Genomic DNA, 22,211 nt, shown 5'->3' on the forward strand with positions numbered 1-22,211 from the left:
CCCTAGAACTTAGAACTACTTAAACCTATCTAACCTAAGGACATCACACACATCCACGCCCGAGGCAGGATTCGAAGCTGCGACCGTAACGGTCGCGCGGTTCCGGACTGTAGCGCCTATAACCGCTCGGCCACTCTGGCCGGCTTCAGGCGTTCCCCAAGGCAGTGTTATAGACCCCTTGCTGTTCCTTATCTATATAAACGATTTGGTAGACAATCTGAGCAGCCGTCTTCGGTTTTTTGCAGACGATGCTGTCGTTTATCGACTAATAAAATCATCAGAAGATCAAAACAAACTGTAAAACGGTTTAGAAAAAATATCTGAATGGTGCGAAAAGTGACAGTTGACCCTAAATAACGAAAAGTGTGAGGTCATCCACATGAGTGCGAAAAGGAAATCGTTAAACTTCTGTTACACGATAAATCAGTCTAATTTAAAAGCCGTAAACTCAACTAAATACCTAGGTATTAAAATTACGAACAACTTAAATTGGAAAGAACACATAGAAAATGTTGTGGGGAAGGCTAACCAAAGGCAGCGTTTTATTGGCAGGACACTTCGAAAATGTAACAGACCTCCTAAGGAGACTGCCTACACTACGCTTGCCCGTCCTCTTTTAGAATACTGCTGCGCGGTGTGGGATCCTTCCAGGTAGGACCGACGGAGTACATCGAAAAAGTTCAAAGAAAGGCAGCACGTTTTGTATTATCGCGAAATATGGGAGAGAGTGTCACAGAAATGATACAGGATTTGGGCTGGAAATCATTAAAAGAAAGGCGTTTTTCGTTGCGACGGAATCTTCTCACGAAATTCCAATCACCAACTTTCTCCTCCGAATGCGAAAATATTTTGTTGACACCGACCTGCAGAGGGAGGAACGATCACCACGATAAAATAAGGGAAATCAGAGCTCGTACGGAAAGGTATAGGTGTTCATTCTTTCCGCGCGCTATACGAGATTGGAATGATAGAGAATTGTGAAGGTGGCTCGATGAACATTCTGCCAGGCACTTAAATGTGATTTGCAGAGTATCCATGTAGATGTAGATGTAGAAGTACTTCATACTCCGGTTCATAGAATACAGATGCATCGTGTAGTCGCCAGCATCCGTTGACTGATAGGCATAAGAAGTAGCGGAAGATTCCGTAACGAAGCCGTTAGCTTTCAGCAGGAAGCTGCAGCGAGCGACCGTGAGGGGTGGCGGCAGTCCACGACAGACGGGCTGTTGTTGTCTTATCAGCTGTGTAAGGGACTGCTACCTGCCGCGCCAGCCGTTGTGTCGTGTAGCCCACAGCTGCCAGGGGTGTCCAGCGCTGTCACGCATTCCGCTGGACGCTTCTTCTAGTACAGAACGGTTTCCATCCCAGACATCTCTATTACTACAAAAGGGATTTTGAGTTTCTCAACTATTAGAGATTGTATCAAAAGGCGGCTGCATACGTAACCACACGCTTTACAAGCACGTACAAGCAATCCCCTTCGTCTCCTCCGAGCCCAAGCGTGATTGTACCAGCGTGAGTTTGTGATTTGGATACGTGGAGCTGAGCCGACATGATTCGCTGCTTTTGGTCTGCTTTGCCGTTGAGTGAAAAAAAAGAAAGAGGAAACTTTATACGTGGTATAAAGACGGTTTAATAAAACGATCAACTTATTCTCAGATTAATTTAGTCTGTGAAGTGAAGATACAACATGACGGGTATAATCATTCCAGCGTCAATGGATAAAAAAACATTTGAAGCTCCTTTCATTTGTTAATCAGGAATTTTTAATAGAAAAGCAGGATACAACCACGAGAGAAGCTATTAAGACCACACAAAACACTCTTGAAAATAATGCTATTTCTCGCGAACTGTAGGGACTATGAAGCCTTCAATATCGCATTTATACACATCTGTAATACGCAAGTGTTGACTTACATACCTTCTTTCTTCCTCCCCCAGGTTAACACACACCTTCCAATTTTGTCTCTCTTGTAGTTGCTGCCAGAAGGATTTATCTTTTTAATAAAGACTTGTCTCTCTGTGCTTTGTTGTAAAAAGTTTAATGTATACTACATCCCTCCTTGTCTTACCGTGATATAACGCTCCTAAAACAAGGCTGACTTTCGTATAATCGAATAAACTTTTCCAGCAATTTACAGTGATGTGCTTCATATCACTCGCGCTAGTGGCGCAATGAACATTACCTCAAAGTGATGTTCGCTTATACAAGCCTGCATATTGTCGATACACACGCTCAACGAACTGCAGTTTTGTATACTTGAAGCAAGCTTGCATAGCTGAAAATCGATCATGCCTCAAGCAGTTCGGACAGTCAAAATGATTACACAAAGTTGCCCTACGTACGTGCAAGAACGCTGGCCTAAAGTGGTTCATTAGGTATGCTTCTCAAGACAGCAATTACGCGTATGGCCACTATAAGATAATGCGAGAAACCGACGATATTTTTAGTCTTAGGTATTTAGCTCCTAAAAGCTGCATGACCACGTAAAACACATTATTTATTGGGGACTATAACGAAGACAAAGAAAGAACAACTAGCAGCAATTTCATTGAATGAAAAATAAATTTTTTCATTATGAGCCAACATTCAGACAGCAGTATACATTTCTTGCTGAGTTTTGCATCTTTCTCACAAAGGAAGAGCAAATTGTTTTTTGTGCAGCCTGTTTAACAGCTAGACAGTTCGGTGGCCGAAACATTTTTATTTTTTAAAGTGAAAAGTTCTCTGCCCATATTCCTTCGTGCAACAACATAGTCTCGTTGTTCAAAATTATAAATTGTTTCTGCATTGTTGAGTTTTATTCGTAAATTAGCGGTGCTTCTCGTACTGCCATTGGTCGTCGTTGTCAACCTCAAATTTGTGTGAATCACAGCATCACAATATATGCTGCAACATTCACAGATTTCGCCATATATGGGCCTGAGGAGGAAGGTTTTCAGGTTAGATAGAAAGTAAAGAGTACCAGAGTCGTACGTACAAACATCTGCCAAACCGTGTGTTGCGTTGTACAAAACTACACTTGGGTGCAGGTATTTGAGCTCTGAGAAGGTAGGATTTTTTGTGGCGATACAAGAGACACAGTCTTTCAGTAGAGCAACTGTAGGTGTTTACAGAAAATCGTAATATCAACGAAATTTCCGTAAAACCAGATGACAAGTCTTAAACCTCAGGAAGTCCATAAGTATATAAGTTAGACTTAAAATTGTAAAGAAAAACGCAAGTGCTATAAATTTTCGTCATAAGTTTCTATTGAATAATAACGCAAAAATAAATGCAATGATTAACTTACGCACGGAAATGAGGACCAAACTGATCAACACGTTAAATGGGTTTTTATAATATGTTACTGGGTAATTCCTGAAGTGGTACAGATTTTGCAATTCTCTTCACATTCGTATTTCGAAGCAGAACGTGAAAACTAAAAATTCTCAATGTAACATCCACAACGTTAAGGCCGCAAGTATAGGGATAAAAGCAGCTATATGCCACGATGATAAGGTTGAGAACTGTAGCTCAATACGTGTCTCTCTGCGAAAACTGCGTAATTGATTCAGATTAACGATTTTATGGTTCATGAACGTCACAAAATTTCACTTGATTCAGGTCCTACAGCCAAAAAAATCGTTTTGGTTACAATAAAATTTAAGAAGGCATCGCTCATCCATTTTTCTACCAACTGATTGAAGAAAAACCCGCATTTTTCGGATTTTGAAAGACGACAAAGCTCAAATAACATAAAAGACACAATACTTCTTTTATAAAAATGAAAAATTATCGTTGTCATTCGAGGATCTTCCGAAGTTTTACAAGCGAAGTAAAGAAACTTTGTCGTTCTGTTTCTCTCAGTTATTTTACACTCACTAAGAGACGCGTGTAACATTAACTTTGAGGTATCCTGAGAAAAGAATAATACGCTGAATTGCAAGGTCCGCTACATATTACTTAAAGAGGTCATCCAAGATAACCGGTGGAACATTTAATTCGAGGTAAGCGCTGATTATGGCTCGCCCTGTTAAGCTGCACATCGTCTCGAAGTAGATCCATCGTGGTCCACGGAACGTTCAGTATGTTTCTACACCTAGTTCGAGTTCGTAGTTAGCGTCGCTTCTCGCTGCCCTAAAAAATGATGGCTCCTCACGTCGACAATATAACGTCACATTATTGTGTGTTTGTGCAGCGGCCATTCATGAGTTACCTACAGCGCAGTACACAAGGCTTCGTATGATTACGCTCACATAACTGTTAAGCATGTTGTTAACGAGCAACAGTTGAATAGTACAAATTTCAAAGTAGTATGGCTTCTCGGCTGATCACATAAGACACTAAGAGCAAAGAGAATGGCAAATGCCTCTGGCCGACAACGAACCATCCATTATCAGTGATAGTTGTTTACATTGCTCACATGTTCGGTTCATTGCAGTTCCATCTCTTCGATAACATATTCTAACTCGTTTCACCTTTATGTTGGCACGTAATGTGTGAATGAATGTGCAAATTCAGAAAGGATTAAACACATTAAGAGGGCCGTCGATGTCTAGAAGCAACACGCATTAGAGCACGGCCTAATGCCCATAAAACTAAAAATACCAAAGCAATATTAATTTTACAAGACAGATATCTGCTAGATTACCTCTGTGTACCATACATTATCACGAATGTAGTAATTTATTATCGATGAACAATGCTTTCCTCAACATGACCTGACACAGCTTTAGCCTTCCAGAATTGCGAAATTCGACATTATAGGATTTTCGTGAAAGAAATTACTTTTAGAGGAAGAATACCAGAGTAGACGATGACTGCCTCACGATCTTATGTTGAATCCTGATAAATATTTTTGATACGTCTGAAAAAGTAGCAGATATGTAGAACGAGATTAAAGAGCGAAGTTTATTCTGAAGCCTCCGCGAAAGACAGATCACGTTCGTCACAAAGAGCTTACGCTATTCAAGAGAGCGAGACAGCGATTTGATTCAGGATAACGCTGATCGAAATATTATGACATACGTTTTGTTACAGGGGTTCGTCCCAGTGATCGCTCTCCAGCGAATAAGAAGAGAATACTTCGTACGTGTGAAAGTACTACGGCATAAAATGTTCCACTTTCGGTGAATAGACATTGTCTTGTTGGCGGCGATGTTCCTAATTTCCTCTGACCCGAGAAAGAACTTCAAAGTTTGTTACCAGGTAACTTGCATTTTAGGGTGGAATCTGTACTAATTAATATTCCACGAAATTGAGAAGGTTTTGTGCGTCGACACTAAAAGTAATTTTTATAGAAGTTGCAAATGTAGCCATCAGAGACTGATCGCTTTTAATTTTATTGTTTTGGGATGATAACCGGCTCACGAGATCATGTATCCTAATGCGGAAATTTTTTGGCCTTATGAAATCGTTTCAGGACTTACTGGCAAGTATTTGGAGGAGCTTCCTAGGATCTTGACGGAAAATTGCATTGCAACACACTTTCTGTACTGCATGATTTTTGAATAATCTGAAATCTAATGGTTGCAATATGAACTATCCCATTTGTTGTCACGTTATTCAGGAATTACTGACGAGACGTGTAGGCTGCAAGTACAATAGTTAAGGCGACGTTAGCCATAAAGGAATATCGAATATATTTCACCATAATATTCCATATATGAGATTTGTGAATTATATCGAATCTGGTAGTTACGTATACGAGTAAGTATAGCATGGCATGGTTCCGCTCTTTCGACAGGCTCGTGAGTTGTACTACACAGAAAGCGACAGGGTGGGATGGTGGCTGTGGAGGTCTAGAAACCGGATAATTTGCACAAAGGCGGACTACCTGCTTGTTCCTTTCTCCTCGCCCTCTGTACCACACATGACGTCCACTTCTCCTAGCAGCGTTGCCACGTCACAGCATATACCGGAAGATAGCTCTTGCCCCTTCTTCTTGGTCCGGTCCTCTGTCTCATTCAGTGGACGTTTCTTTTCTCAGGATTTCTCTCTGAATCTGTCATCGTTCTGTAAAGAAGAGCAGCGGATAGGAAAATGTTTAATCACTCTTATTTTTTAGAAAAAAGCTGTAGTCATTGTTTGAAAAAGAAATACTACAAACACACTTCGTCGTCCTGTGTTACACTTCTTTTCAGAAATCGGAACTAATGATTCAAATTCAGCATCTAATGAACTATCTGCGCAGAAGCAACCGCAGGACAAAGTGACAAATTCATTCACATCGGTTCCAGAGGTCTGTAATGTATCAAGATGAATCAGACGAGTGGTACAGTCGGACAAGACCCCAAATTTATGTGACACGTCTGTTTTTCATCCAATAGGAGGAACAATGATCCAATAATTTTCCAGCTTGAGGTACGTAATGAAGAATTTCACACCTGGTAAAATAAATCTAAACATTATTAAAATGAAAAGTATCAGTGCACATAGCGTTTCAAAAGTAGGAGCTCTGTCACCGAATTTTATGATCTGAAACAAAAAATAATGAATACTGTTCAAACATTTAACCTTGTAATAGGAAAGATGAAACAAAAGCGGTGGAACGAACGATTTCGAAAGTTACATTCCAGAATGAGAGTGCTAACAGCATGGCATTCCTCCTACGGTAAGGAGAATCTCCTAATCTGCAGGATACGCTGCATATAAACTTCCGAAACAATAATAGTTGTAAATATATTAAAAATAAATTAAATGGTACGCGACAAAAATGGTTTTGTTTAACCTCTTTGTTTCAGTAGTAAAACAGGCCATAAAATTGTTTAGGATTTACTGTTGCCATTGTTTCTTTTGGAGTTATAAGAAATGTTAGGAGAAAATACGAGTTATGCTCACTTATCTACCGTATTTACGCGGATCTAGTGCGCACTTTTTTTACCATACGAAGTACCTAAAATTGGGGTGTGCATAAGATTCCATGGCGCATTAGATTCGAGTACAAACTTGAATCGTTCACCAGTGTTTCTTACCCTATGTGACCTGAAGCAGCAAAACATTTGTTAAACTCTAGCAATAAAATATAGTTACGGTATCTGCGAATTCACGAAAGGAAGACGTAAATCGGGTAAGAGGTTATCGAGTTAAGAGAGCTGGTATATTATTTCCCGTTCTGAATTCTGTTCGCAGGCGTCAGAACAAAACCCATTACTGCCACGAGTGGAAATTTTTTCTTTAGTCGTCGGTTCAGATAAAACGTATCGGTTTTGTCTTTTTTTTGTTTCACTTTTTTGTGCTCGTTGAAAATTTAGGTACTGTCCCGTACATTACAACGTATTGTTGTACTTCTCAACCTCGTGTCATTATTGTTGGCTTACTGCAGTACTTCGTATTGTTTGCATTAGATAGTCATGAAATGGAACGCAAGCAGAGAAGCGTAAAGTAATTCTTTATGCTGAAAAATATGGTAACAGGAGGACAGGAAGAGAATTCAGTGTAGCTAAGAGTAACGTTCGCTTATTGAAGAAGCGGAACTTGGGGTTATTTGCAACTACCGTTACTAGAAAGAAATTCACTGGATCTCGCAAAGGAAGAGATCCTGACGTTGAAGTAAATGTTTTGGAATGCTTCCGAGAAAGGAGGAAGAATGGGCAACCTGTGACCAGTGATAATAAAAAAAGCAAAAGAGGTTGCTGCTGCTCTGAACATGCTGAAGCAAGAGTTTAAGGCTAGCCAGGGATGGGTTGATCGCTTTATGAAACGAGCGACTCCGTACAACAATATATCAAAAGCTTCCACAGGATTTTTAGAAGAGACTTCACAAATTTCAGCGGTATGTTATCACACTTCGGAAAGAGAAGAATTTTTCGATGGGCCAAATAGGCATTGCCGATGAGACTCCAATTTGGTCTGATATGTCACGTAATTACACGATTGACGAGAAGGGTACAAAAGAAGTTACCATGAAAACATCTGGGTGTGAAAAACAGCGCTTAACAGAAATGTTAGCAATCACAGCATATGGGAATGAACTTCACCCTTTTTTAATCTTCAAGCGAAAGAGCGGTTCTAGGCGCTTAAATCTGGAACCGCGCGCCCGCTACGGTCGTGGATGTGTGTAATGTCCTTAGGTTAGTTAGGTTTAAGTAGTTCTAAGTTCTAGGGGACTGATGACCTCAAATGTTAAGTCCCATAGTCCTCAGAGCCATTTGAACCTTTTGAGCTATTCCCTGATGACGTCATTGTTCGGAATCAAGAGAAGGGATGGATGACTGAAACTTTGATGCTTGACTGGCTCCGAAACGTGTGAGAAATCTGTCCTGGTGAGCTTTCCAAGCAACCATCAATGATTTGTCTTGATGCATTTAGTGGTCATCTTACTGACGACGTAAAATGAAGATCCACAGCCTGCCCAGTGACATTATTCCTGGACGAATGACTTCTGCATTACAATCCCTAGACGTTAGTACAAATAAACCTTTCAAAGGTTACGTTCAGGAACAGTACGATAAATGGTTTTGCGAACCAAATCGTGAACTGCTCCGAAATGGTTCAAATGGTTCTAAGCACTATGGGACTTAACATCTGAGGTCATCAGTTCCCTAGACTTAGAACTAAGTAAACCTAACTAAACTAAGGACATAACACACATCCACGCCCAAGGTAGGATTCGAACCTGCGACCGTAGCATCCGCGTGGTTCCGGGTTGAAGCGCCTGGAACCACTCGGTCACAGCGGCCGGCCGAATTGACTCCGACAGAAAAAATTAAACGTGCTGCACCCTACGTTATTACGCAGTGGGTTTCGGCTGCTTGGAAACGCATCGAAGCACCAATGATCGTAAAGTCACTCTAGAAATGCTGTATTCAAACTCACTGGACGGCAGTGAAGATGTACTCTTGAACGACACCGAGGATGGCGGGGAAGGAAGAAATGAATCTAATTCTGATGTAGACTCTTCGGAGGATTCCAGTCAGTGATGACATTAGTGAATAACGGTGAGTAACGCCTGTAATTTACAGTATGTTTCTTTGTATGTCATATATGTAATCAAGTTAGGAGTTTTTTTTAATAATGGAAATATCACTTATTACCGTAATGAGTAACTTAAAAATAAACTATTATTGTTTTTTATAGTTCATGTATACTTTCATTATTGTTTGAAATAAAGTTAGCATTGTAAAATAAATTTCAACAATATAAAAACATCCTATAAGCGATGTGCCAAAATTCCTTTCTTTTTATTAATGTAATTTTTAAAATTGGGGAGCACATTACTTTCGATGGCGCATTAGATTCGCGTAAATACGGTATACCCAAGCTCAATATGATTTTAAATAAGACCAGTACGAGTAATGTTTACAAAACTTTCATGAAGAACATACCAAAACCGCAATGGTTCCTTCACATGGCCACTCCCGTTATCCGCTCCCATTACCGTCCAATCTGATTTGGTGCCCATCGCTAATGGATGCAACGTTGGCCAGTCGTATTACCTCCCACTTTTTCCTACATAAAAAACAGAAAATTATCTTCGCGTGAAAAAACGGACTAATTGTGGGGAGTATCTCGTTAACATTAATGTCATAAGAGGGGGTAATTCGGAACGGAGGAAGACAATTTTTGTTCAGATGCATCGAGACACTGCTGACATCGACATTGCATTGGACGGCGCACACCCTCTCAAACATACCCATTATACCTCGAAGACATCCTGTTGCCGCAACAACCCTTCACACTAAATCCTCCGGCGATGTAGAAGGTGTTTCATACTCAAGGCCCCTCAGATATCCCCACAGAAAAAAATCAATTGGTGACAGATTGGGTGATCGTGATGGCCATGTGACTGTCACACCGCCATCAGCTCACTGACAGGGAAAGGTTGCCTGTTGTCTGCTGAAATGTGCGCGGGTTCCGTCACGCTGGAACCGAATGCGAAGACGAATAGACAAGGGAACATCATTCAGCATGTACGGCAGAGCTTCCCGCAGGAATACAAGATACGTGCAACCGTCGAGTCGGTCCGAGAGAACGTACGGCCCAGTTAATCAACCTCCGACGATGCCAGCTCACACGTTCAAAGTTACGATTTCCTAGATGCGGAAAGTTATTACAGCGTGCTGTGGAATAAGCCTACGTCTTCCGCTACCGATGAGGCCGCAAGACGCTGCGTGAAACGTTTTCCTAGGCGAGAGGCGCTGCACGTCAGAACGTATAAAAGGATAGTGGTGTTTTTATAATTTGACACCTGTACATGATAGAGTGATAAGCGAACTACCTTCTCACACTTTTTTTTAAAAAAAATCAATGAACGTGTTGTGCTGTTGAAATAGGGAAATACTTAAACTTTTAACAAAAGTTGATTTTTGGCGCTATTCAATATTTACTATGCCATACCTCCTAAACGTCCCTAAAGGAGGAACAATCAGCCATGATTATTGGCATGAGGATGCAGAAGGCAATGGAAACCACTGAACTAAAGACACGTAATGTGTATACAAAGGACATTGGCCTGCAATTGGAAAGTGTCATAACGCTCTCGCCATAGGCAAAAGATTCCCGACTAGTCCTCCTTTCAGATCACCGTTAGGGGACTGCCAATGGAGATGTGACCATGAGAAAAGAATAACCAACGAAAGAATAACGTTCTACGTGTCGGGTCGTGCAATGTCAAATGTTTGAACATGGTAGGGAAGCTAGAAAATCTGAAAAGGGAAATGGTAAGACACAGTCTAGATATAGTGAGGGTCATTGACCTGAAATGGAAAGAAGATAAGGCTTTCTGGGCAAATGAGAGCAGGTTAATAGCTAAGCAGCAAAAAATGGTATAACGGGAGTAGGATTCGTTATGAATAGGAAGGTCGGGCAAAGAGTGAGTTATAACAGCTCAGTGATAGGATTGTTCTCGTCAGAATCGACAGCAAACCAACACCGACAACAGTTACTCGGATATACATACCTACATCGCAAGCCAAATGTGATGAGAGAGAGAAAGTATACCAGAATATTGAACGCGTAATGCAGTACGTAAAGGCAGATGAAAATCTAATATTCATGGAGGACTGGAATGAGGTTGTAGGGGAAGAAGTAGAAGAAAGAGTAATGGGAGAATATGGACTTAGTGCTACGAATGAGAGAGGAGAAAGACCAATTGAGTTCTGAAATAAATTTCAGGTAGTAATAGCGAATACTCCGTTCAAGAAACACAGGGGTAGGAGGTATACTTGAAAAAGGCTGGGAAGATTCCAGTTAGATTACATCATGGCCTGACAGAGGTTCCGAAATTGGATAATGGATTGTAATGCGTATGCTGGAGCAGTGTAAACTCATGGAGAGTAGGCTGAAATTCAAGAGGTCAGTCAGGAAGAATCAGTGTGCAAAGCAATGGGATACGGATGTAACAAAGAATGAAGAGATGCGCTTGAAGTTCTCTGAGGTTATAGATACTACGATAAGGAAGAACTGAGTAAGTTGAAGAGGATTGACATTTCTTAAAATGGCTATCACAGAAGTCAGAAAGGAAAACATAGGTACAAAGAATGTAACTACGAAGACACCGTGGGTAATAGAAGAAATACTTCAGTTGATGACGCAAGAAGGATGTACAAAAATATTCTGAGAAATTCAGGAATATAGAAATACAAGTCTCGTAGGAATGAAATAAATAGGAAGTACAGGGAAGCTAAGGCGAAATGGCTGCATGAAAATTGTGAAGAACTCAAAAAGGAAATGATTGTCGGAAGGACTGACTCAGCATACATAAAGTCAAAACAACCTTCGGTGAAATGAAAAGCAAGGATGATAACATTAAGAATGGAATGGGAATTCCGCTGTTAAATGCAGAAGATGGAGCAGATAGGTGGAGAGAGTACATCGATGGCCTCTAGGGGGGCGAAGACTTGTTTGTGGGGCGCTTAATGGCGTGGTTATCAGCGCCCATACAAATTCCCAATCGTTTTTCTGTCCAGTCCCGCCACTTTCCCGAATGATGATGAAATGATTAGGACAACACGAACACCCAGTCCCCAGGCGGAGAAAATCCCTGACCTGCCTGGGAATCGAACCCGAGACCCCGTAATCCAGAGGTAGCAATGCTAACCATTAAACCACTAGCTGAGGACGTGATAAAAGAAGAAACAGGAATCGATATAGAAGAAATAGGGGTTCGAGTATTAGAATTAGAATCTAGAAGAACTTTGGAAGGGATAGATAACATTCCATCAGAATTTCTAACGTCACTAGGGAGGTGACAACAAAACGACTATTCACGTTGGTGTGTCAAATGTACGTGTCTGCAGATAAACCATCTGACTTTCGGAATAACATCGTTCACACAATTCTGAAGACTGCAAGAGTCGACAAGTGCGAGAATTGTCACACAATCAGCTTAACAGCGCATGCATCCAAGTTGCTGATAAGGATAATACGCAGAAGAATGGAAAAGAAAAATGAGGATATGTTAGATGACGATCAGTTTGGTTTTAGAAAAGGTAAAGGCAGCGGAGAGGCAGTCCTGACGTTGCGGTTGATAAGGAAAGCAAGACTGAAGTAAAATCAAAACACGTTCATAGGATTTATTGACTTTTCGTTCGACAGCGTCAAATGGTGCTAGATGCTCGAAATTCTAAGGAAATAGGGATAAGCTATAGGGAAAGACGGATAATACACAATAAGTACAAGAACCAAGGGGGAACAACAAGATTGAAATACCAAGAAAGAAGTGCTCGGATTAAAAAGGGTGTAAGACAGGGAAGTACTCTTTCGCCCCTACTGTTCAATCTGTACAACGAAGAAGCAATGATGGAAATAAAAGAAAGTTTCAGGAGTGGGATTCAAATTCAATGTGAAGAGATATTAATGATACGAATCGCTGATGACATTGCTATACCCAATGAAAATGAAGAAGAATTACAGGGTGCTTTGAATGGAATGAACCGTCTCATAAGTACAGAATACAGATTGAGAGTAAATCGAAGAAAGACAAAAGTAACGAGAAGTAGCAAAAATGAGAACAGTGGGAAACTTAACATCAGGATTGATAATCACGAAGTAGATTAAATTAAAGAATGCTGCTACTTAGGCAGCAAAATAACCCATGATGAACGGAGCAAGGAAGACATAAAAAGCAGACTGGCATTGGCAAACAGCATATTCCTGGCCAAGAGAAGTCTCCCAGTATCAATCATAGGCCTTTAAGTACGAAACCTGAGAATGTACGTTTGGAACACAGCACTGTATAGTAGTGAAACATGGACTGTGGGAAAACCGGAACAGAAGACAATTGAAGGCTCAGAGCACTGTGGGAGTTAACATCTTGCAAGTAGGCTGTTTAGGTTTTTATGTTGGTAACGCCACGTAGCGCTCTGTATGAAAATTGCTGTGTGCAGTCTGTGGCTGGTTTGCATTTTTGGAATTTGCTATTGTAGTGTTGGGCAGTTGATTGTTAACAGCGCGTAGCGTTGCGCAGTTGGAGGTGAGCCGCCAGCAGTGGTGGATGTGGGGAGAGAGATGGCGGAGGTTTGAGAGCGGATGATCTGAACGTGTGTCCATCAGAGACGGTAAATTTGTAAGACTGGATGTCATGAACTGATATAATGATTTTTGAACAATATTAAGGTAAATACATTGTTTGTTCTCTATCAAAATCTTTCATTTGCTAACTATGCCTATCAGTAGTTAGTGCCTTCAGTAGTTAGAATCTTTTATTTAGCTGACAGTATTGGCCCTCGCTGTATTGCAGTAGTTCGAGTAATGAAGATTTTTGTGAGGTAAGTGATTCATGAAAGGTATAGGTTATTGTTAGGGCCATTCTTTTGTAGGGATTTTTGAAAGTCAGATTGTGTTGCGCTAAAAATATTGTTTGTCAATTTAGTGATGATCAGAATAAGTAAAGAGAAAAATGTCTGAGTACGTTCAGTTTTGCTCAGCTGTTTGAAAATCAAATAACGTAAGGGGTTTACCAGCACAATCATTCATAAATTTTTCTGAGGGGACGTTTCAATCTGAGGTCATCAGTCCCCTAGAACTTAGAACTACTTAAACCTAACTAACCTAAGGACACCACGCACATCCATGCCCGAGGCAGGATTCGAACCAGCGAGCGTAGCAGTCGCTCGGTTCCGGACTGAAGCGCCTAGAATCGCTCGGCCAGACCCTAGCCGGCCGACAATTGAAGCATTTTAGATGTGGTGTTAGAGACGAACGTTGAAAATTAGATAGGCTGATAGGGTAAGGAATGAGAAGGTTTTCCAGAGAATCGGCGAGGAAAGGAATATTTGGAAACACTGACAAGGAGAAGGAACAGGATGGTACGACATCTGTTGAGACATAACAGAATAACCTCCATGGTACTAGAGGGAGCTGTAATGGCAAAAATTGTAGAGGAAGACAGAGATAGGAATACATCCAGCAAATAATTGAGGACGTAGATTGCAAGTGCTACTCAGAAACGAAGAGGTTGCCACAAGAGAAGAGTTTGTGATGGGTCGTATCAAACCAATAAGGAGACTGCTGACTGAAAATAAATAAATAAATAAAATAAAATAAATAAAGAAACTCGGTGCAGTGCGGCGCGACAGGGGTAGTGGAGACAGGAAAGGTAAAACTCGCAGCACAGTGATCGATCTAAAAACCTATTAAATTATTTTGGAACTCTGAAAGTACATGTAAGTGAGGGAAGAGAAGGAAGACTGTATATTATTGGGAAGAGTACTGAGGAAGCACAAAGCAATCACACATATGTTCTTTTATCGTGAAGAAGAGTGAGCGTATAACATTTTAGTAGCAAAACAGTTGCTCGACGATAAGTTATGCCAATGCCCTCTGCCTTATAACGCTGACATATCAGGAATTAATGAACTGTCCAAGGACAACATGATGCCCTTGATAGGTGCCTGCTGTTACGCCAAAGCTGAGGGATCACAATGAGGAGCGGATTTACTGATTACTTCAACGGGCCGAATTGTAATTGTCGTTCACAACAACATTCAGCTCATTATAACTGTTTAAACGTTCAGTGCAAATATATTGATAAGTGTATTACACTGGACATAACCGAAGACATTTCTTCTTACAAGTTTCATTTATTTTTCTTCATATTTATGCCCAAATTAACTCATTTTGCATTTGATTTTTCAACTCGGCGTCAGCCATGTTCTGCAGAATATGTTGTACGGCTACCATCTCGATAAGCTTCCACTGAAGGAAACAAGCGGTCATCCGACATATCTGGCGCGTGTTTCAATGATTAGATCGGAAGAATTTGCCGAGCGAGATAATATACTGGACTCACATTTGGAAGGGCAACTGTTTAAACCCGCGTCCGTCAATCCTGATTTTGATTTTCCGTGATTTCCCTAAATCGCTTATCACAAAAGCCCAAGTGGTTCCTTTCAAAGGGCACGGCCGCTTTCCTTCTCCATCCTTCCCTAATTGGAGCTTGTGTTCCATCTCTACTGACCTCGTTGTCGACGGGACGTTAAAAATTGATCTCCTCCTCTTCCTCCTCTTCCTCCTCCTCCTCCTCTGAAGAATTAGCTTCTCTGTTGCTGACCATTCTCGCGAAAGAAATGCTGCAGTTTTCGTCTAGTAGTTTTCTGATGCTCAGTTCGATTTTCTCTACTCCTCCAACCAACCAAATCGCTGCGACATGCGGGCCAGATACCTCCCTAAGCACACAAGTGTATCCCGCAGGTAGAGCCCGCAGCGGTATTGCGTTGCCCGCACCCTAGGAAAACGGTCTGGTGTGTTTGCATTGTGCGAATGGAGAGCGCAGTCTCGCCTGCGTTTTACGCAGCACGTTGCGGGAAATTCCCGCATCTTGCAGAACGTAGCTTAAGCATAAATTTGCGTAGTGAGGCATGCGTACTTGTAGCTTGTGGGTTCACATCCGTCCACGGAGAGAGAAACATTAAGTGTAGAGGACACTCGCTTTGTAGCTCCGGTCTGCAGTGGATTCCTGCGCTTGTTGTAGTCCCCCGGTTGCAATGCCTGGACGCATTGGAAATGAAACGGATGCTCTCCTTCGCCGTGTACAGTGCACCAGAAGGAGGCTTTCTTCCGCCGCAACTGTCCATGTCGTTCATTGGCGACCAGCATAGGGCTTGTGCACATGGAAAGAGCCGGTTTCGCGCAATTGGTGATGCAGGGTGGTGAATAACGTGTGGCACGGCGTCTTTCTATAGGGATATTTCGCACGATACAATTGCACGGCTTCTTGTCCAATGCAGTTGGGCCATCAATCAAATGCATCTCAGCCATTTCGCGTACGTGTAAGGAGCCATGTTATCCCTAACACTTCCGTGGCGTTAATGGCGACTGTCTCCGTGCGCTATTTGTTTGAGGAGAAGCGACACCATTCACTTAAACTGACAACGGCCGGGAGGGCGGTGTGCTCCGTATCTGCATCCGGTGACGCCTAAGAGCTGAGGACGACACGGCTGCCGGTTGGTAACGTTGCGCCTTCAAGGCCTGTTCAGACAGTGTTTGTTTTTGTTTCGTTGTTGTATGCCCGACGTACCAAGTCAGTTTGTAAACGATTTTTGAATCGTCCTGTAAATACAAGGTGTGCTCAAACAGTAATAGGACTTTTTGTTTTTCGTAAACAATCTTTATTTATTCATCAAAATCAACTTAGTCCCCTTCAAAGTAATCCTTCCTCAGATATAACGACTTAAGCCAGCACTTTTTCCAATCATGGAACCACTTCTGGAACTCACTTTTCGTTATATTGTTCAGTTCCTTCAGTGACTGTTTTATCCTCATCAGTAGTGGCAAATCCTTTCACTATTGTCTTCAGCTTCTGGAATTAAAGAAGTAGCAGTGGTACACGTCCGGCGAATGCGGTGGCTGAGGCAACATAACGGTTTTTATCCCAAATAATCACGTACAAACATTGAGGTTTGAGCGGGGCCATTATCGTGATGCAATTTTCACGAGTGGTTTTGCGACAATTCTGGTTTTCTTCGGATTGCTTCTCGCAAACGGACCATACGACAATAAGACAGGTACTCATGATTCACTATCCCATTGTAAACCTAGAAAACGGTGAGAAGAACCTTCACATGTTATCCAACTTTTTTTCTTTCTTGGTTCTTCAGGCGATTTCCATTGGGACGACAGGGCCCTGGTTTTGACGTCATGCCCGTGTACCCATGTTTCGTAATCTGTTATAATCTTCTTTAGAAATTATGGATCGATGTCGACCTCATACAGCAACAGCTTAGCAATGTATACTCGACGTAGTTTTTGGTCTAAATTCAACAATTTCGGAACAAATTTCGCTGCTACACGTTCATGCCCAAAACATCCGAAAAAATTGCTTAGCGTGAGCCAAAAGATACATTGATGATTGATGTCGTGAGCAACCTTTCTGATTGTTCCAGAACCTTTTTTTTTTTTTTTTTTTTTTTACTTCTTCCACAGTATCATCAGTAGCTGATATGCTAGGGCGTTCAGGGCGGTCGTCGTCTTCAACGTCTTGCCAACCCTCTTTGAAACGTTCATACCACTCATAAACCATTGTCGTACTCATAGCAGAGTCGCCAAAAACCGAAGTCAACATTTCGAATTCGTTGTTAAACTTTCTTCCATTTTTCACATAAAATTTAATAAAAATCTTTGATCCATCTTTTTCGAAAACAAAAATTCGCCGAACACTCGAAAGCAAGTGTAACCTTTTCGACTAAATAGTCTATACTGACAAGTGGAGTCCACTCAATGATGCAGTTACGAGCACGCGGAAAACAACAGGTCATAAAGCCTGTAAAGTATTTATGGGAAAACTGTTCGATCCAGAGAGAAAACAACCAACACAATGATGTGTGTACATATTAAGATACTACATATAAAAATATCTACACTTATACCTGGAAATAGCAGACTATTTTTTGCGAAGCATATATTTCACTTACAGATACAAACAAGCTATTTTTCAACATAACTACCCATATTTTCGATAACACTTCTCATAGCATTGCATCAACTTTTCTATTCCACTGTAATAAAAGGTTTTCGGTTGCGCCCGTAACCAAGAGCGCACCGCTACTTTAACGCCATCACTTAAAAATCGCCGTCGTCTGAGAACGTCCTTCAGGGGTCCAAACACATGGTAGTCTGAAGAAGCGAGATCAGGACTGTATGGGGGATGCAGTACGACCTGAAATCTCAGTTTCCGAGTGACAGCAAGAGTTGCAGCGGCAGTGTGGAGGTGCCCGTTGTCGTGAAGGAGAAGAACGCCTCTAAACACAAGTCCCTTACGACGGCTCTGTATATTTGGCTTTAGCTCATTCTCCAACACGGGGCACTGTTCACTGTTTCACCTCTTTGCTAACTGTGCCCCAGAATCGGACCACTCATATCCCAGCAGAGGTTGAGAAAGACTTTTCCGGCAGAGGGCTGAGACTTGAATTTCTTCTTGGCTGGAGAAGGTGTGTGTCGCCATTCTGAAGACTGTCTTTTGCTATCTGGTTCACAGTGATGCACTCAGATTTCGTCTCCTGTGACGTGCCAGAAAGTCGTGTCCTTCAGCGTAATATCGCGCCAGAAATGATGTGGCAGCGTGAACACGTATCATGTCGTGTTCGGCCGTGAGCATCCTAGGCACCCATTGTGCACACAAAAAACGGTACTTGAGAACCTCACTAATAATGGTATGATCGGATCCGACATTGATACGACGTTCGCTGGCTAAAGCTTCGATAGAAATACGCCGGTTCTCACGAATCATGGCGTCAGCACGTCCGGCATTCTTATCAGTAACGGCTGTGCTGGGACGAACGGAGCGTTGCCCCACCTGTGACTGACACACGTCCACTTTTAAAGCATATACCCACTTGCACACTCTTCTCTCACTAATGCAGCTATCTCCATATCTTTCCAACACCCTTCTACGGATTTGTCGCGGTTTTACGCCCTCCGACGACAAAAATCGTGTTACTTACTCTCTGTTCTACGGTGCACGCAGCTAGGGACGCGACCATTTTGTTTCAACTGCGCTTCCTATCTGCCATCTACCGATATATGTCGGAACTTTTTCAAAGCATCCATCTTCACTTCCAGGGAGTTTCAAATGCCTGACCTGTAAATTACATTTGATGCTGATAGTTTGCTGTTGCTTTTTGAGTTGCACTCGTAACTTTGATACCTAACAGGTCAGTATGTTACAGTAACATATGCAGGTTACATACACTGATGAGCCAAAACATAATGACAGCCTGCATAATTGCATTTGGTCCACATTTGAAACGCAATACAGCAGAGATTATGTGTGGCACACGATTCGACAGGTCCTTGGTAGGCTGGCAGAGGTATGTGATACCAGATGTTTTCGCACAGGTCACGCAGTTCCCATAAATTACGGATCGCTGGTTTGTAGGCGCGGAGCTTCCGACAGCGTCGCAGATGCGTTTCATCGGGTTCAGATCAGACGAAATTGAGGGCCTAGAAAATGAAGTGAGTTCAGTATCACGCTCTTCAAACCACTGTAGCACGATGCTGGAATTGTGGCACCGAGCGAGGTGTCGCAGTGGTTAGCACACTGGACTTGCATTCGGGAAGACGATGGTTCAAACCTGCGTACTGCCACCCAGACTTAGCTGGAAGATACCGTCGCCGTCTGGGAAGCCATCACGCACGAAGCGATGCACGTGGTTTGCAAGACTGCTCATATACCGTAGTTCACATCTTTCATTGTCCCTCGGTTACTACTACACGTCCCATGCGAGCTCGAGAGAACGTCCCCCAGAGCAGTAACATTGCCTTCACCGGCAAGCGTACATGACGTAGTGCATGTTTCGAGCATCCGCTCGCCGTGATAACCCCGCAATCAGACGCAGCGAGATAGTTTACTAGCAGGGGAGACTGGGGCAGAACCCACTACCGGGACAGAACGATCTCGGTGCTCTAGTTTCGTCTAGAGGTGCTAGAGCCGGCTCACACTGACAAGCTTTTACCAAACCAATCTCTCTTATGGTTTAGTATGGTCGCTACTGTTGTCGTGCACCTGTTACGTATTCTGCCTATAAAAAGTGAGGGAATTCGCTCGTCCGATATAACTTAAAGGACAGTTTCAAACTAAGGTAAGTCTGACATAGTTATTTCTTCACAGTTAACGTTTAGTCCGCCTAAACAAGCACGTTCTTAACTATCTTTGTATACAGTACAGTTGGGGAAAAAATTGATTATGGCACTCACTGAATGTTTTCTCAATAGATATACTTTTCGGAAAAAAGTGATTTACTGGTATAGCCCGTTCCGCCTCGGTCTCCTTTTGTTCTTCAGTTGACGGATTTTTACTGTCTGTTGTTTCTAGTTTACAGATGGTACGTCATTGTGTGCGGAAAACGGAGAGTAGACAAAATTGGTCACGAAAAACATGGATTCATCAGTAACTCCACTGGGTCAAGCAACCCTACTTTTAGCCCGGAAAATGGTACGCCAATATCTAGAATTATATCAGGGCAGAAACGAGTGTCAAGAGAGGTAAAATCGCTATTCTCACATCATTTCCCTACATGAGTGGCTACAAGAAGCGGTCAAAAAATACGTGGGAGCTAAAGAAGCTAAAGAGAATAGTGCAAAAATCAGCCTACTTGCTCGACAAGAGAAGAAGAAAGCAAAAGGAAAAGAAAAGGTCGCCAATCAAAGAAGAGGAAGAAAAAAAGCAATAGAAATTGACTCTACGGAGAATGAAAAAGTGAAACATCCGAAGACGACATAGATGCGGCATGTATATGTTGCAAGGAATAACAATCCACTTCAACTGAGGCTTGGATTGCATGTCAGAAGTCCACTCTGTAGCCTCATAACCGCTGTGCTGGCGTAGATAGTGGGGTGTACATGAAGTCCGGGAACACTTTTAATTATTTATTGCTCAAGAACCAAACATTGTACAGATATCATACATATGTCATTTTGAAGAGAAGCACTCGAAGGTTTTTTTTTTTCGTGTATACCGCCAGGGCATAGTTCGGTAACTTGCCGATGGTCAGCGCTAATCGCAAACATGTTCAGGTGCGGAGCGAGCTGTTTCATGAAATGGCCTCCCCGGTCACCAGATCTCACTCCGTGTGACTTTTTTCTGTGGGGACGCATTAAAGATCTGCGTATGTAACGCCTCTATCACGTGATGTAGCAGAGCTCCGGGAGAGAATACGAGAAGCGACTTCCACAGTTGACGCTGACATGCTGGGGCGGGTATGGCAACAATTCGATTACCGTATTGACGTCTACCGGGTCACTCATGGTTCGCATATCAAATGTTTGTAAAAAAAAAAAAAAAAACTTTCAGAGTTTCTCTCTAAAATGAAACATGTATGACATCTGTACAATGTTTAGTTCTTGTGCTATAAATAATTGAAAGTTTCCCGGACTTTATGTACACTCTGTATATAAAAGCAGCAGTTTATTGATACAACAAACGAAATATATTAATGTACGTTATCTTCATTTGCAAATTGTATTGCAAAAAAGTTTGAATGAACGGTTTCTAATTTTTCTAAAAACTTTTTTCCTCTCTGAGACGTCAGAAATTTGCTCCAAATGTTAGGCAGCACGTTCCACTTCGGTCTCCCGTATATAATTATAAATAATGGGTGAAACATCTGCAAAGCGCTCTAAAATATGTGATGATGCTCTTGAATGGATCTGCTTCGATTCTGCTTTTAAAAGTCGAAAATGGAGTGGTGTAACAGCTAATTATCAGGGGTTTAAGGATCCTAAACGTTATCTTAACGCTTGACTTCCAGTATTCATCAACGGAGTACGGAAGTTCAATCGCCCTCTTAAGATAAATGTTTCACATTTCCGTAAATTTCTATTTCCCAAGCCACGAGAGTTTAGGGAGCTGTATATCAACAGCAGAAATTCGTCTCTATTGGTGTCTGATGACATTTTCAACCAACGTCACAGTCGGGTCTGGTGGTCTAGAGGTACTGAAGCCTTGTTAATGCTGAGCTGTGCTCTGAATAAAGAAAGACAGGTTTGCTGTATTGGTCGCTGAGCATTTGGCTATTACACAGTTATTTTTGTTAACGTATTTTATTTGAAGATGTAACTGATTTCAAGAAGAGATAGTCTGAAGTTTGGTTTTGATCGTGATTGTATGAAGACTAGCGCATTAGAGTTCCATCGTTTTGTTGTTCAGAAACACTTTATTTATATAATATTATTGGTGTGCACCTTTCGCATTTCGTTGCTGTTTCTTATGTGCGATTCAGAATTTCCCGGATTTACAGTCGTGTAATTAAGAAGTGAGGAGGCGCTACGACATTTACACATGCTAGCGGCT

This window comes from Schistocerca piceifrons, chromosome 4 (genome assembly GCF_021461385.2).
Source record: "Schistocerca piceifrons isolate TAMUIC-IGC-003096 chromosome 4, iqSchPice1.1, whole genome shotgun sequence".
Lineage (NCBI taxonomy): Eukaryota > Metazoa > Arthropoda > Insecta > Orthoptera > Acrididae > Schistocerca > Schistocerca piceifrons.